The following is a 5,532-nucleotide window of genomic DNA, read 5'->3' on the forward strand; positions in this document are numbered from 1 at the left end:
TACAATTTGGAGGCTTTAAGTTCAAATTCAAAGTGCCAAGCTCTAGGGGCTAGGTGAAAGTCCCTCAACCTTGGGGTCGAGCTCTGCCTCCTACTCCTGGCCCACTGGAGCTACAGGCATTTCTTCACTCAGACAGCTGCTGGCTCCTGAGGCTGAGAAGCCCCAAGGTTGAGAAGTAGAAAGGGCACAGTCCCGATATTACCAAACCACATGGCAGGCCATTAACTTAAGTCCTTGTAAGTCCCATGGTCGGCAGAGCACAGCAGGCTGCTGAGCAACGGCCTGGCTACATGCAAGGTCCAAGCATGCCATAGGCTGGAGACCATTCCCAAGGCTTCTCATATACAGGAAGGAGACCACATCCCAAAGGCAGCTACTCAGCTGCTTGTGGTAGATCCCACTATGGAGTTGATTGCCAGTCTCATCATGGAGAATAACTACCACCACCTGCTCAGCCACTCAACCAGGCGCAGCCAAGTTGACACTCAAACATAACTACTACAGTCATGATGTATTTATTTGTTTATTTTTTAAACACTTTTTTTGGAGTATATTGGCAAGGATTTTGTTGAGAATTTTTACATCTATGTTCATGAGGGATATTCATCTATAATTTTATTGTTTTAGTGGTACTTTGCCTGACTTCCACCAGATGACTAGGTAAGATTAAACAAATGTAGGGTGCTTGTGAACAACCAACAAGATTGGTTAATGTGCTAATAATGTTCATAAGGTACATGGTATATGTCATGGGTTGAATTGTGTCCTCCCAACATATCCAACACCCAGGGTCTGGAGAGCAGTACCATTGCCCAAATATCTCAGAGAATAGAGGATTGCTTTTAAGCCTTCAGAGTTAATATAAAGTATTCTGTTGGGTTTTGGATTTTCATGAAGCCTATTACCCCTTCTTCTCTCCAATATCTTCCGTTTGTAATGGGAATGCCTACCATGTGCCTGTTCCACCATTGTACTTTGGAAGCAGATAACTTGTATTTTAGACTCATAGAAGAAGGATTTTTCTCCAGGAAGGATATGGAAATTTAAGTGAATTTAGAACTTTTGAGATGTTGTGATGCCATGAAAGTGTTTTGCATGTAGCAAGGACATGTATTTTTAGGGGCCAAAAGATGAAAAGTCATAGAATGAATTGAATTGTTTTTCCCCAAAATAAGTGTCAATTTGATTAGGCTGTCTCATTGGTTTGGAAGTTATGTAAGAAATGTGGATTGGCAGTTACACAATGATGTAATAATCCTCTGTGATATGATCTGATGAGATCACCCAATTAGTTGTAAAAGGATTAGGGTGGGATATAACTCCCTTATTCAGGTAACAGCCCTGATCCAATGTAAGGGGAGTTTCCTTAGGGTGTAGCCTGCATTACCTTTTATCTTGCAAGAGAGAAAGGAGCACAGAAAGAGGGACCTGACTACCACCAAACAGAAGAGCTAGGTGTGGATTGTATTTTCTGAATCCAGTATCCCTTTGCTGAGAACTTCCTAGACCCAGTGGAAGATTGATACCAAAAGTCATGGAGATAGATATCCAAGTGATGCCAGGCCCACAGATGTTGAAAGGAGACAATGACCTTCCTCTAGAGCCATCAAAAAAATAAATAAATAAAGTTTTCCCCTAGATCGAGTACCCTGTACTTGAAATTTTAGCCTTATATTTGTAAGATAATAAAGTTATGTTTGTTAATGTTATCCACTGTGGTATCTCTGCCGTAGCAGTACTAGATAACTAAGACTCTCTCTAGCCTCATTGCTGGTAACTACCAATGAACATTAGTTTTTGTATGTATACCTGTTTTTCTCTTTTTTTAATGAAAGTGAGATCATGCAATGCTTGTCCTTTTGTGACTGACTTACTTCACTCAGCATAAAGGCTGCTATTGTTAGGTGCCATCAAATCAGCTCCAACTCATAGTGACCCTAGTACAACAGAACAGAACATTACCTGGTCCTTTCCCAGCTACACCTGAGCCCATCATTGTAGCCACTGTGTAAATCCATCTCATTAAGGGTCTTCCCCCTTTTCATTGAGTCTCCACTTTACCAAGCATGATATATCCTTTTCCAGGGAATAGTCCCTTCTGGCAATATGATCTAAGTAGATGAGAAGAAGTCTGGCCATTCACACTTCCAAGGAGCATTCCAGCTGCACTTCTTCCAGGACAGATTTGCTTGTTCTTCTGACAGTCCATGGTACTTTCAGCATTTTTTGCCAATACCACAACTCAAAAGCATTGATTCTTCTTCAGTCTTCCTTATTCATTTTCCTGCTTTCACATGCATGTGAAGTGATTGAAAAGACTATGACTTGGGTTAGATGCACCTTAGTCTTCACAGAGATACCTTTGCTCTTCAGCACTTGAAAAAGGTCTTTTGCAGCACATTTGCCCAGTGTGGTACATCATCTGAAGTCTTGACTGCTGCTTCTACTGGTGTTGATTACGGAAACAAGTAATATGAAATCTTTGACAATTTCAATCTTTTCTCCATTTATCATGATGCTGTTCATTGATCCAGTTGTGAGGATTTTTGTTTCTTTATGTTGAGATGTAATCCATACTGTAGACTGAAATGTCTAATCTTCCCCAGTAAGTGCTACAAGTAGTCCTTACTTTCAGCAAGCAAAGTTGTATCATCTGCATATCCCAGGTTGTTAATGAGTCTGCCTCTAATCCTGATGCCACATTATTCGTATAGTCCAGCTACTACCAGGATTACTTGCTCAGCACACAGATGAAATAAGTGTGGTGAAAGTAAATATGGTGAAAGGATGCAACCCTGACCTACTTCATTCCTGATTTTAAACCATGAAGTATCCTCTTGTTCTGTTCCAACAACAGCCTCCTGGCCTATGTATAGGCTTCCCATGAGCACAATTAAGTGCTCTGGAATTCCCATTCATTTTAATGTTATCCATAATTTGTTGTGATCCACATAATCGAATGCTTTTGCATAGTCAATAACACACAAGTAAACATCTTTCTTGTATGCATTATTTGCTTTCAGCTAAGATCCATCTGACATCAGCAGTGATATCTTTTGTTCCACATCCTCCTCTGAATCCAGCTTGCATTTCTGGAAGCTCTCTGTCAATATACCACTGCAACTGTTTTTGAATTATCTTCATCAAGATTTTACTTGCATGTGATATTAATGATATTGTTCAATAATTTCTACATTCTATGGGATCACCTTTCTTTAGAATAAGTACACATATGGACCTCTTCCAGTCAGTTGGCAATGTAGCTGTCTTCCAAATTTCTTGGCATGTATAAGTGAGTGCCTTCAGTGTGGCATCCATTGGTTGAAACATCTCCACGGGTATCCCATCAATTCTTAGAGCCTTATTCTTTACCAATTCCTTCAGTGTAGCTTCAATTCTTCCTTTAATACCATTGGTTCTGATCATATGTCATTTCCTGAAACTGATGATCATCTATCAATTATTTTTGGTATAGTGACTCTGTGTATTCCTTCCACCTTCTTTTGATGTTTCCTGCATCATTCCATATTTTGTGTGTAGTATCGTTCAATATTGCAACTCAAAGCTTTAATTTTTTCCTCAGTTCTTTCACCTTGAGGAATTCCTAGCATGTTCTTTCCTTTTGGTTTTCTTACTCCCGATGTGTGCACATTTCATTATAATAATTGACTATGTCTTCTCAAGCTTCCCTTTGAAATCTTCTGTTCAGCTCTTTTATCTTCTCATTTCTTCCATTTGCTTTATCTACTCTCCACTCACGGTCAAGTTTCAGAGTCTCTTCTGACATCCATTTCGGTCTTTTCTTCCTTTCTTGTCTTTTCAATGACCTTTTGCTTTCTTTATGGACGATCTTGATGTCATCCCACAATTCCTCTGGTTTTTGGTCACTGGTGTTCAATGCATCAAATCTGTTCTTTAGATGGTCTCTAAATACAGGAGGGTTATAATCAAGATCATATTTTGGGTCTTATGGACTTGTTTTAATTGTCTTCACCTTCAACTTGTACTTGCATATGAACAGTTGATGATCTGTTCCACAGTCAGCTCCTGCCTTTGTTTTGCCTGAAGATAATGAGCTTCTCCATTGCCTCTTACCACAGATGTAGTCAGTGTGATTCCTATGTACTTCATCTGGTTAAGTCCACATATATAGATACCATTTATGTTGTTGAAAATAAGGTATTTGCAATGAATAAGTTGATGCTCTTGTAAAATTCTATCAAGCAATCTCTAGTTCTATTTCTATCCCAAGGCCATATTTTCCAACTACCAGTGATTCTTCTTTGTTTCCAAATTTGCATTCCAATCACCAGTGATAATCAACACTTCCTGATTCCATGTTTGGTCAATTTTAGACTGCAGAAGTTGGTAAAATCTTTGTTTTCCTCATCTTTGGTTTCAGTGGTTGGTGGATAAATTTGAATAATATTGGTATTAACTGGTTTTCCTTGTAGGCATATAGATGTTATCCTATCATTGATAGCATTGTACTTCAGGAAAGATCTTAAAACATTCTCTCTGACAATGAATGCCACTCCATTCTTCTTTAATTTTTCATTCCCAGCATATTGGATCATATGGTCATCTGATTGAAAATGGCCAAAACCAGTCCATTTCAGCTAACTAATTCCTAGGATATCAATCTTTATGTGTTCCTTGTCATTTTTTGACAACTTCAAATTTTCCTAGATTCATACTTCATACATTCCATATTCCAGTTATTAATGAATGTTTGCAGTTATTTCTTCTCATTTTGAGTCGTGCCACATCAGCAAATGGAGGTTCTGAAAGCTTTACTCCATCCACATCATTAACATCAGCTCTACTCTGAGGAGGCAGCTCTTCCACTGTCATATTTTGAGTGCCTTCTAACCTGAGGGGCTTATCTTCTGCCACTGTATTGGACAATGTTTCAGGGCTATTCATAAAGTTTTCCAGTAATGTATCAGACAGTGTTCCACTGCTATCATAAAGTTTTCACTGCCCTATTTGTTGAGAAGTCGATGGCCCTTTCCTTCTTCTGATTCTGTCTTATTCTGGAAACTCCACTGAAATCTGTCCACCATGGGTGACCCTGCTGGTATTTGAAATACCAGTGGCATAGTCTGTAGCCTCACAGCTACATGCAAGCCAGTACAGTACAACAAACTGACAGATGAGTGGTGGTAATATCTGCTAAATTCATCCATATTATAAGATGTTTAGAGAACTCATCATTATTCCTTATGGCTTTGTGTTATTCTATGTTCAGTATGTAACAGATTTTGTTCATCCATTTTATCCATTGATGGGTACTTAAGCTGTTTCATGTTGTGAATATTACTACAATGAACATAGCTTCATATGTCTCTTTGTGTCTCTTCTATTAGGCCTCTAGGGCATATATCTAGGAGTGGGATTGCTTCATCATAATATAGTTCTATTTCTAATTTTTTGAGGAAGCAACATACTGTTTTTCACAGTGGTTGTACCATTTTACAATCCTACCTGCAATAGCATTGTAATTTCCCCACATATTCACCAGTAATTTTT

This window comes from Orycteropus afer, unplaced genomic scaffold, assembly GCF_000298275.1.
Source record: "Orycteropus afer afer isolate SDZICR_OR568_19922 unplaced genomic scaffold, OryAfe1.0 scaffold00621, whole genome shotgun sequence".
NCBI classification, from domain to species: domain Eukaryota; kingdom Metazoa; phylum Chordata; class Mammalia; order Tubulidentata; family Orycteropodidae; genus Orycteropus; species Orycteropus afer.